This window comes from Sceloporus undulatus, chromosome 2, assembly GCF_019175285.1.
Source record: "Sceloporus undulatus isolate JIND9_A2432 ecotype Alabama chromosome 2, SceUnd_v1.1, whole genome shotgun sequence".
NCBI lineage: Eukaryota > Metazoa > Chordata > Lepidosauria > Squamata > Phrynosomatidae > Sceloporus > Sceloporus undulatus.
In genome coordinates this window covers 260,278,208-260,290,746 of record NC_056523.1, presented here as the reverse complement: position 1 = coordinate 260,290,746, position 12,539 = coordinate 260,278,208, and the positions used below count along the sequence as shown (strand labels likewise).

Genomic DNA, 12,539 nt, shown 5'->3' with positions numbered 1-12,539 from the left:
TAAATTCCCTACATCTTTTATGATATATCAGCGCTAGTGTGAATGGGCTGCGGATCAGAATTGGTTCCTTTGGCTCGGTCGCCTCTATGAGGGGACTCTATGTTAAATCGATTCATCGCTGAATGTGAAAGCGAAGTGGATTAAACTGAAATGGGTAGGTAATCAAAGGTTTGAATAGTGTGAATGTCTACTTGGTGCTAAATTGCGTCATTGATTCAACTCCAGAAACAATTGATTTTGTAGTGGGAATGAGGCTCTGGTTTGAAGTTCCCATTCGCCTCTGCTCTGGATAAAAATGGAGGCACCATTTCTTGAAGGGTGGCTGCGTGATCTGAATTGATCCGACAGTCTGATGATGTGGACCGTTGTGGTTCTTAAAAAAGAACCGCTAAGGGATCTGGTGCTAAATGCACTGGTTTAAATGGGCTTTTTGGTGGACCCCCCCACCGACAAACTGCACCGAGTAAAATCGGTGTGAGTCTGAATGACAGGAAAATAACCTGGTTTCATTTGGTAGTTTGAATGAGCCCAAGAAGAAGAAGAAGAAGAAGAAGTTGGAAACGGCAGAAAGAAACTCTTCTGGAACATGGCCACATAGCCACAAAAAACCCTGCTGTCCTTCCAGCGGCAGGTAAAGATGTTTCTATGCCGCCAGCCTTTCGCATGACAGGGATGCTGTTTTGTCTTGCTTTTTTGTTTTAAAGAGTTGTAAAGTTTAAATTTTTAATCATGTGATGTTTTTAACTGTTTGTGTTGTTTGTTGGTTTTTTCAACTTATATTTTGTGTGTTTTATAGCGTTTTAACGTGGACTGTTTTAGATTCGTAAGCCGCCTTGAGTCCCTGAACTGGGAAGAAGGTGGGGCATATAGATAAACATAATCATAATCATAATAATAATAAAAACTATGGCTGCTGGCTGGCCATGAAAGCCTTCGACTGCACAAGTGGGAGAGGGCTTGAAGGCACACAATAATAATAATCATCATCATCACAACAAACAACGTGGTCCGAAGTACGTCCCATTCCCATTGCCTTCTGTTTAAAACTCAAAGCTGTCCCCAAAGCCTGCCCTGGTGCCCTTGAGCTGCTGAGGGGAGTCCTTCCTCTCTCTGTCTGTGGGCAAAAGAGAGGGCGAGGCAGGGGCTCTGCTTGCTCTCCGGGGGCGGTGGCACCTGTTCCCTGGGCTGGGCAGCAGGCAGGAGAAGCCTGAAGAGGAGGAGGAGGAGGAGGAGGCGCCTTGCCTCCCTCCGCCTGCAAGGCAACTCTGGCTCCCAACTTTGCTGCCAGGCACCTGCGCTTGCCACTGCCCTGGCTCTCTGGAAAGGCTCTGGGGTCTCTGCTGCCCCAACCCCACCTCAGTCCCAGGAGCAGGAGGCAGAAGAGGGGTCCTGGAAGGGAACACCCCAAAGGGGCGCCTCCCCTTGCTTCCTCCGCGGGAAGCCCGCCTTGCCTCCCTGGCCAAGTTTGGAGGCATTTGGGGGGCCCTTCCTTGGTCCTTTCTTTCCGCTGCTGGCTGCCTGGGAGGAAGAGGCAAGGCGCCTCCTCTGCGCCGGGCTCCGGAGGCTTCCCCCAGCCTAGCAAGGAAGGCAGGTAAGTGAGCGGAGAGCCACAGAGGCATCCGCACCGCAGGAATAATCCGGTTTGATACCGCTTTGAAGTGGCATGGGTCCCTGCTATGGACTTCTGGAATTGTTCTTGCAGTGCAGATGTATGAGCCCGTATGAGAAGGGGGAGGACGGGGTATTAAAGACGCCTGCCAGTCTTTTTAAAGCAGGGGGTTTAAATCCAACTACAAGAAAGACCCAGGAAAAAAAGGAATGGGAGTCTTCAGCCTCCATTTTCCAGGAGCCCCTTGGATTTTCATGGGTCTGCCCTGGCTGGGATTAAAGGTCCAAAAGACACACTGCGGAAATAATCCACTTTGAGACCGCTTTAACTCTCCTGGATCAATGCTAGGGAATGTTGGGATGAGTCGTGTTTTGTGAGTCTTTGAGGTTTCTCTGTCAGAGAGCTCTGGGGCCACAGTCAACTACAATTCCCTAGGCTTCCCTAGCACTGAGCCAGGGCAGTTAAAGCAGTCTCAAACTGGATTATTTCTACAGTGTGTTTTGGACCAGTTAGTCTATCCATACTGCAGAAATAACTCGGTTTGACACTGGTTTGACTGCCCAGGCTCAATGCTATGGCATTCTGGGAACTGAAGTTTGTGGTGGCCCCAGAGCGGAGCCACCTCAAACTTCAGTTCCCAGAATGCCATAGCATTGAGCCTGGGCAGTCAAACCCACGTCAAACCGGGTTATCTCTGCAGTGTGAATGCAGCCTATGTTTGGGGTTTAGTTCACTGGTCCTACCTCGATGTGACATTGGGAAGGCATCTTGGGTCCTTGGTTATTTTGGGCCGTGCAGCATGGAGAAATCCATAAACAAAGTCCATTGGGTCAATGTGATGCTTTTCCTCCCATGAAAGGTCCTCCACCTTGTAAAGAACTACCCCCCCCCCCCCCCCCACGGCTGCTAAGGTGACCCAGTCTTTCTTCTTCTCCAGGCGGTCATGGTTACACTTTGGCAATATTCTCCCTGCCTGGTTCTCTTCTTTCCCATCCAGACCCCTTTATTTATCAGGAGCCCTTGCCAAGAAAGCCTTGTTTTGAGAAAGAAAGCTGCTTGTCCCCTTCTCTTCTCCTCCCCTTCAGAGGTTCGTGCAGGAATGTCTTCCACTTAGCATCTTTCCTTGTTTTCAGAGGAGTGGAAGTGTCACTCTGGGACGCTTTGTTCATAGTTGCACACTGGGTTTTGAATACTTGACTCACTTAACATTACGGATAGTACAGGTCCTTCAGGGATCTGGAACTGGACAGCAAGAGAGAGAGAGAGAGAAAGATGTTTGGCTGTAATTTCAAAATATTTATTGCCATAATGGAATTTATACATTTTCTACTTTATCAAATGGTTTTTTGTCCCAACACTAGGGCACAGGACATGGGAAGCCATGATCAAGACAAGCGCTGTAAGCATATGCACAATGTTTTCCCTCTTCTCTAAAGTCATGACAGCCTGTCAAATATAACTGCCCCAGGCCTTCCCTGCTTAGAAATTAAGCCCTGTCTTTATTTTGTAGTCTGATCCACTAAATCAGTGCAGGACCTTTTGTGCCCACTGGCCCTCACAAACTCACCCAAAATCAATAAAGCAAGTAATTAGAAATTGATTAGTATTCCTCACTAACCTTGGCAGTTTAAACGAGTTTCCTACCCTTTCCCCGCTATTGAAGAGGAGCTGCCAATTGCACCTAGTTTCCTGTCTTCTGATGTTGCAATTATTTTTAAAAGCAGGCCAACTTTCAGGACTCTTCTTGCCTCAAACTGGCAAAAAGTATTCAAAACCCAGTGCTCAACTTCCAAAACCAAGTAAAAATGCAGCGGTTTGCTTTTTCTTAACCCTCCAAAGCTTCTCAAACCTCTCAGAAACATTTTTTAAAATGGCTAAAAGTGGGCCAAAATGGCACCTGGAAATGAGGTTGTCATTTTAGGTGTTTTGAAATGCATTAATGTTCCCTTCTGGGCAGACACAGGGAGGAAAATGGCACCTGTCTCTCTGCACAGTTGTCCACCTTGGCCCAGGTAGTTAATAACAGTAGCTACTCTCACGAATGTTGATTTTTTAGAGAGGATAGTCGTAGCCAAGCCTCACAACAACTGTTGAAGTGAGTGCTTGGGAAAATTACTTTTGGAACTACAAGTGTCGGAATCCCGGCAGCCAGATTGGCTAATTTCAGGGGATTATGGGATTTGTAGTCCAAACACAACTTTCCCAATTGTGGTAGAGAATTGCAATGTTTTTTGAGGGTGGGTAAGAGAAAAAGGGGACTCTGGAAAAAAGAGGCAATTGGCTGGTTCCAAGGCTGAGTGCATAACATCCATTTTTGTGTGTGGCAGGTACCAGTTATTACTAGCTGCTGGTGGCTTTGTTGGCTCTGCTGTAACTGTAACAGCTGTGTAACCAAATCAGCATGCGTCTATTACCACCAGTATCATTCCACTAACAGTAATAACCTCTATGTTTAAAGCATAGATCTTATCCTATGCTGGGTTCTGGGGAATCCTGTAGAAAGTTAAGAGTTAATAGAATTCTTCCAATGTTTTTATGGCCATTTGTAAGTAGTGTGCAGTCACATGACCAGGACACAGTTGTCATCTGTTTTCCAGAGACAACAGCAATAACTCCTCATTAACATGAACAGTCACTTCATCTGCCTCCCCCCATGGGTCTGCTACAATCAAATATTGGATTATCTGGCAAGAAAATGACTGTAGTACTCATTTTTCTAGCCTGCTTTTTAGTGGGGGGAGAAAAAGGTTATCATGCAGTTTTCAAGGTACTAGAAAGGCATGTTGAATCATTACAGGCTCTGTTCACTTGGAGGACTGCAACAGGGAATAAACCTTTCCTTGTTCTTCAGTCACTTACTCAAGACACAAAATAAATTTGGGGACCAGCTGTAAAGAGAAAGCTTTTCTTTCATCACCAGGCTGCAACAGTGAAGCAACATCAGGAGGCTTCTCCCCCATCTACCCCTTTAGCTCTTTGAGGGATGAAGCAGGGTTATCCTGATGGCTGACTACACATTATACAGTATTCCTAAAAGAATGAATCAGTGCTCCTTTTGTTTAGTGGCTGATCTGGGTCAGTGGAAAGGATCAGGGAGAAAAGTTGAACTCTGTTTCAGCTTTCCTCTCACTGAAATTAGTTGGAGCCTTGGCAGGTTTCCAGAGGAAGGGAGTTCCACAGTTGTGGAGTCCTGCCAGAGCCCACCTACACTGCGTACTGCTAGTTTTCATTGGTAATTAATTGGCCATTTCTAGTGTATGGGAGGGAAATATTCCTCTGGACTTCAGAGCCTGTAGAGGATTTGCTGCCCCAGTGTGTCACACAGAATCTTAATACTTCTGAGGTTCAGAAGCAAATCATTGTTTCTATTGATTCTTTTATAATATGTTACTGCTACAGTGTTGCCTGAATTTATAGAAATCTTTCAGTCTAGTTTTCCTATGTTTGTGGAGTACAGTCGGCCCTTCTTATACACTGATTTTTATACACCGATTCAAGCATACATGGTTTGGAAATGTTAACAAAAAGCATAAATTTCAAATATCAAACCTTGATTTTCCATTTTTTATAAGGGACACCATTTTGCTATGTCATATTTAATGGGAATTGAGCATACACGGATTTTGTTATACATGGGGGATCTTGGAACCAAACCCCAGCGTATAACAAGGGTCCACTGTATTTCATTTTAGTGTTGGTTCTGAGAGGAATTCTCATTTAGAGAAATGGAACAACATCATCAAGTGGTCAAGTGACCTAGTTTCAGCTGATAATCTTACTGTCCTACTTTGGATCAACAGCAGTTTCTGCACCTTTTTAAAAGGTAGCCTTATGTGTAGCACATTGCAATAGTCTAACTGGCACTTACATGAATATCCCAAAAACAAGTTGCCTTTTATAATATGTATGGATTTTACTATAAAAATTTCAGTTCTGTTTATAGCTAGGTTAAAGCTAAAGTTAAAGCCTTCCCCTTTGACACATTTGTCTAGTCGTGTCTGACAGTAGGGAGCCAGCATTGTCAAAAACGGCTCCATGGTCATGTGGCCAGCATAACTAAATACTGAGGTGCATGGAACGCTGTTACCTTCCCACCAAAGTGTTATCTATTTATCTACTTGCAGTTTTACATGCTTTCGAACTGCTAGGTTGGCAGAAACTGGGTCTTGAACTGCTGATCTGCCAACTTTTCAGTCATCAGAGTTGGCATCCTAACTACTGATCCACTGCGCTATAATCTTTGAAATATCTCTTTAATAAAACTATTTTAAACTTGACTAGAAAATGAGTAAAACTAGTGCTGGGTTGTAGTATTTTGCCCATTCTTTCCCCTTAGCATTCTGGGTGGGACAAACAAGGTCCTGAATGTTTATGGGTTGGGAAAAATCCGCATATTTTTCCATGCTGGGCAGTGGCCTACAATGGTGGATATGTTGTGGCCTTTCTTTTATTTCACAGATGGGGAATTTTCTGGTTTTCCAGATGGTTTAAAACTGCAGCTCCCATTAGTCCTAGCCAGCAGATCTTGCTAGTGGGGTGGAATGTTGGGAAGTTTTGCTGCAGCTTCAAGCAGTGGCAGAAATACAATAAGCAGGAGCAGTTCTGTAGCATTCCTCATTGAGGGTGGTTCAGTACTATCAATGCTACATAATAATCCAAAGGTAATTCTTGGTTAAAAGAAAAAAAGAAAAGAAAAGAAAAGAAAAGAAAAGAAAAGAGGAAGATAGTAAGAAAGTCATATTTTCTTCCTCTGAAGATTGCACCTGGGAATAATTGTACTTCATGATGTACTGACTGCATCATTGTCAAAGAAGAGCACTCAGTGAGGAACAAGCTCAATAAAGAATTTTGCTGATGACTGTGGGACACCTGACAGTACTTGATCCTTGAGCAATATGAAGTGTTACCTCTGTAACACGAAGAACATGTTTTTCCGTAGTTATTTTCTATGGGACAGTGAAATACCCCATATCAAAGAACAAGCACATTTGCTAAATAGCCTGGGAAAAGTTCTGATGATCAAACAGAAACAGATAGTACACACTCCTAGGCCAGAGAGCAAGGGGAAGAATCTCAGGATGAGAGCATTGTTTTGAGAAGAAAATACCCTCTCCCCCTGTATGTTACTTCAACATGTAGACTTGATCATGGTCCACTGAATTACAATATCATTTTGTTATGTGAATAATTTGTAATACCAGTTAAACACATGAATATGAGTATCTCCTGCTAGCTGTTTAAAATACCGTATTTTCTGGCATATAAGATGACTGGGCGTATAAGACGATCCCCAACTTTTCCAGTTAAAATATAGAGTTTGGGATATACTTGCCGTATAAGACTACCCCTCTTCCAATGCACACCAAATAAAATTTTAAAAAAATCAGATTTGATTTCAATATGATAATTTTAATTCAAATGCTTATGACATGCAGGTATTTAGCAGGGAAACTTGTTGTATACAAAGCCTGCTTGGATTGGTCAGCTCTCCCTGCCTGACCAGCCCTCCCTGTCTCCAAGATTATCAGAGCGGTATTGCAAACACAGCTCTTTTTTTTCATACCCTGGGCGTCCTGGACGCCTGCAGCTTGCTCCACCCTTCAGTTACATATGCGATGACTGCAGATTCTCCAGTCTGGCTTGGAAGTTTCAGCACCTGCCCTATAAGATGACACCCGGTGTATAAGACGACCCCCGACTTTTGAGAAGATTTTCCTGCGTTAAAAAGTAGTCTTATACGCCAGAAAATACAGTAGATACACTACTTTGATGAGGCTTCACTGTGATTCCTTCTTATGGTGAAACTAGAACCACAGTGCTTCATGCCTTAGTTATCTCTTGATTAGATTACTGTAATATGCTCTACATCGGGCTGGCCTTGGAAAGTGTTTGGAAGCTGCAGGTAGTGCAAAATGCAGCAGCCAGACTGGTGTCAGGTGTGCTTTTTCGAGACCATATAACACTAGTCCTAGAGGAAATGCAGTGGCTTCCAGTTTGCTTCCATGCTCAATTCAACGTGCTCGGGTTGATTTACAAAGCACTAAATGACTTGGGGCCAAGATATCTGAAAGACTCTTGCCTTCCATATCATGAAGTTAGGTTGGCAAGTACACATCGCAGTGCTTTCTCTGTAGCAGCACCTCAACTGTGAAACTCTCTGCTTGTGGAAGTTAGGTTTGCTCGATCTCTTGATGCTTCTGACATCATTTGCTTAAAATTTAAGTAAATTATCTGTGGTATTATTTTTGTTTTCTTAATATTCAACTGTAAATCTGCCTTTGTACATTCTTCCTTGACTTTCTTCAGTAATTGTTCCAAGTCTTTGCTCTTTTCTGCTAGTTGTATACAGTTGTCCCTCCACATTCACAAGACCCCCACACATGTGGAAAAATGATTAAGGCAAGCTCTGCCCACCTTCATCTCCAATGCCTGGGACAGCTGTAGCAAATGTGAAGGCTGGACTGTAGTGTCATATGCATAACTTAAATTGTTGATGTTTCTTCCTCCAAGTTTCATTCCTTTGTCCTCCAAGTTCAATTCTGCTTTATATATGATGTGTTCAGCACATAGGTCAAACAGACAGGTGATAAAATGCAGCCTTGCTTGACCCCTTGTCAATTGGAAACCATTCTGTTTCTCTGTATTTGTTGTGATGGTAGCCTCTTTTCCTGAGTACAGGTTACACAGCAGGACAACCAAATGTTCTGGCACACCCATTTCTTTAAGAGTGATCAATAGTTTTTCATGATTTACACAATAGAGGGGTTTGCTATAAAGCACAGGCTGATTTTCTTTTCAAATTCTTTGGTGCATTCCATTATCCAATGTATGTTTGCAATATGATCCCTAGTGTCTCTTCCTTTCCAGAACCCACCTTGAACATCTGGCATTTCACTTACTTTAAATGGTACAGTGCGCCCTTGCTATCTGTAGGGGATCTGGAACAGATCCCCCAGTGGATAGTAAAAAATATGGGACCTTAATTCCAGTTCTTTGCAATGAGTGCGTGCTGTTGTGCGTGCCGTTGCATATGCATGCACCTATTCAGAAAGCTGGGGCTTGCTTTCCACTGAAGCTCAAACAGATGGCAAGACTGTGCTTGGCATGGGCACACTATAAAAGTCTTTGTTGTAGAATGTTGAGCATCAGTTTCTTGCATGGAAATTAATATAATGGTTCTTGATTACTGCAATCTCTGGAGTCCCCTTTCTTGGGGACTGGAATGTACAGTATATTGAGCATTTCCAATCTGTAGGTCATTGTTTTATTTTACAAAACAAAACAAGTTGTTGACAGATTTTAGTTAGAACTGGTGTAGCCATCTTTCACTAGTGATTTTCTTTTTCACTCAAGTGCTCTGAGTGCAGCTTCCACCTCAATTTCTCAAATTGTAGGGTTATGTTCAAATGGTTCTTTCCTTGAATGAAGCTGTTATCCTTTAATCTCTTTCATATAATTCTTGAGGGTATTGTTTCCATCATCCTTTTATTTCTTTTTGGTTATGTAATGTGTTTCCCTGCTATTATAGAGCATCTCCATTCTAGGTTTAAATTTCCCTTTGATTTCTCAGATCTTGTGGAAGAGGTCTCTTGTTCTTCCTCTTTGGGTGTTATCTATTTCTCTGCACTGGCGATTCTAGCAGTTCTCCTTGTCCCTGCACAAAAGTAACTGAATGTGTTATTGCAGTCTTTTGTTATTATGTGACTGATTGTATAGGATGGTTTAAATTTTTGTAAATAAAAATATATAGATGAGAGTCTCTTTTGGGATGCAGCCTTTTCATCAGATGTGTTCAGGCATGTGCAGTTTCCACTAGTATGGTATTTATTAGTGAATAAGATTGCAGAGATTAGCATTCAAAAATTTCCCTCCTTGCATAGCATGAAAGAAAAGTCTGTTTCATTTAAAATGAGTAGGATCCTTAATTCTTCAGAATGAGTTGAATTAGCCACAAAGCCAGTGTAGCACTTTGAAATTAAATATTGTTATTTATCAACCTGGGAAGATTATTTACAGATTCTGGAAAAATAAGAGCCATAGTGTTTTCTCACTGGGTAACCCCACAGTCTTGTGCTTAAAAGGTGAGTTCTTGTAAATACTCCTGAATGCCCAGTAACACAGTGCAGGAAGAGAACATATACATTATCTATGTGTGCTCCTCATGATGTGCATGCACTATGGGATGGATGCACATGGGTGGATTAGCAAAACAGCAAACTGAATAGATAGCACATCTGTGTTTTTGCACTGCTGAATAGTCTGTTTACATTTTTCAGGCACCGTCTGGGAACACTACTTGACTGTGCACTGAAACATTTAATAAATGAATACGGAATACATTATGGACCATATTTCTCATGAGGCTGACTCTGCAAGTATGCATACTCTTCAGCATACATTTCAGTTTGCTCATGAAAATTAGTATTTCATATTTCTATTACTTGTTAAACAATATCACTTTGTAATAAAATCATGGACTAAAAAGACAACTTGGTTAGTGATATTTCCTTAGTGGATAACTCTGAAAAGATAGACCAGTAATAAATTTCATCTCTAGTACACTGGATTATGTCTGTATTTGTCCCAAATGAGCAGCTGTTATTCACTGTTCAGTGTGATATGACTAATTCATCTCAAACTTTTTCTCACTAAATGAATGTCTGCATCACATGACAGGAACTGATTTTGGTGCTCATTTGTTCTAACACAGTCAGTAAGAGTGAAAACATGGGACATTTTCTGCATATAGTGGAAACAGAACATAGAGCAAAAATAATCATAGGTCATTTCTCCAGAATCTAGAATGCTACTATAAGGTCAGGTATTGCTTCTTGAGCAATAAAAAATTGAATGACTTTATTTGGGGGAAAGTCTTCTGTTTTAAGGGTATTTTATAGATGTATGAATTCTTCAGTCATGTCAAATTGGGCAGTGTCTGATCCCCCAAACATTTTAGCTGGGATTCCTATACAAAATAAATATAAGAGGTAGTTTCCCCAGGCAACATCTCCCACTTCACGAACAAAATTTCTCGAAAGTGTGGAAGTTATATGAGTTAACATGAATGTTTATCTAGAAATATTGGCCTATATCCATTATCACTGTAGCACAGCTTTGGGAATTTTTCAATCCACAGCCCACTTGTGACTTTGGGAGCATTTTGTGTAACACCTCATTTTTTGATGACCAAAAGGGGGGTGGGGGGGGGGGGGGAAGAAGAAGAAAAAAAAAAAAAAAGAAGAAAAACCCCTTAGAAAATTGAAGACGTGTGCCTTCAGAAACCTCCATGATACAGTTCCTCAAATAAATAAATCAAGATACCCTGCACCTTGTTTTAAACCCAGTCCCACTGTTCACAAAACAACTTGTGGTAATTAGGGACAATGTTGGCTGGTGGCTTCTGTGCCAACGGAACAGTAAATCTGCTCTGGGTTTTAGTCAGAATGTTAAAATAATTTTCTAAAGTGCCAAACCCTACTCTCAAAATAGCAGCAGCACTTTTGATAGCTCCTTTAGTCCAAAATTCAGGGAAGATTGATTTCTCCAATGGCATAGGAACCATCACCTGCCACTGTTTGGGGAGATGGAAATGGGACAGAGGCAGCGCTCCCCTGCTCCAGCAGGCATCCGCTAACATCATAGAATTTTCTTTACTTTCCTGCTCCACTGTTTTATATCTTACTGCCTGAAAATTGGTTCTGAAGCATTTCTCAGCCCTCCAGTGCTGGTGTTAGATGTGTATGGGTAAGCTACAGGGGGGGGGGGGTGAATCATTTCCCTCATGGCTGTGCTGATGGAGAATTTCTGTCAGTGGAACAACCCCACTAAATTTTGGCCATGAACTTTACTCAACTGGGATGAAAGACCTGAGAAGCAGAGCATGACACATGAAGATAACTGGAAACAACCTCCATATGTAACCTGTGTCCATTGCTGCTATCATAACTGGTCCCATAATATGTAGCATTACAAATAATCAGATCATTGTGGCACCTGTCATAGTGACATTAAACACTGGTACTGTACTGATATTGAAATCTATTAGTGGCTATTGTGAAAATAGTGAGATGCTACATGTAAAATGGGAAATGCATGAGCAGGTATTCAAGTGCTTTTCATATCATGCAATAGTTCATATGATGCATGGTGGCTGCCTGTCAAAGAACTGTTAACCATCTTTCAACCAATTTTACCATGTCATTCTTTACCTTAATATGAGAAGGAGGTGAAGTTATATGTTGATATTCCAAACCACAGTTCTGCAAATATTGTAAATTTTTGCTACATAAACAAATCCATATGAATACCTGGTCTGAGGCAGATGTTACACTTGTCATGGGAAGAGTGACGTCAGAAATTGTCACCATAAACTGGATAGGAGATGTGGCATGCTAAACTCACTATAGGAAAATTGGATTATTAGTGTAATTAATAAATATGTAATAGTAAAAGAGAATGAACATAAAGAGAAACTTAATTTAAGCCGCAGAATGAAATATTGTGCTTGTTTGACCAAAAGTAAAAATTATCATAAAGGCTTATCGTAAAAACTGCTTCATTCCAAATCAGAGCATTCGCCATCTAGCTTGGTAGTGCCATTTTATGAATGTTATTTTATCTATATAGAGAAATCCTTGTTTCATTGGTGTATCTTTGTTCTATGTAGTATGTCGCTGTAGTATGTAAATGAAGAAGTTATGGTAATGGTTATCATTTTGAATATTCTGTCAGTTCATTCTATAGCTCCTCTGCAGCAAGTTTTGGCATTATTTTTATCTTAATGCCTGCTATTTTGACTTTGAGGCTGCTTCTTTTAAAGGTCTTGTTCCATATTTAAACTCTGCTTTTGTGGTATTTTAATGCATTTTATTTTATTTTATTTTATTTTATTTTATTTTATTTTATTTTATTTTATTTTATTTTATTTTAT

The 12,539-nt window shown here is 41.3% G+C and overlaps 1 protein-coding gene across 2 annotated transcripts in view; it reads left to right on the top strand.

Annotated features, from left to right (window-relative positions):
• Positions 1–1,234: 1,234 nt before the first annotated feature.
• The window catches only part of MEGF10 (multiple EGF like domains 10), a 164,036-nt gene continuing 152,731 nt past the window's right edge, over positions 1,235–12,539 (top strand). For both annotated transcript variants that reach the window (XM_042455237.1, XM_042455236.1), the window contains exon 1: positions 1,235–1,591. The gene's annotated coding sequence lies outside the window, so the exon portion shown is untranslated. The remainder of the gene's footprint in view (positions 1,592–12,539) is intronic.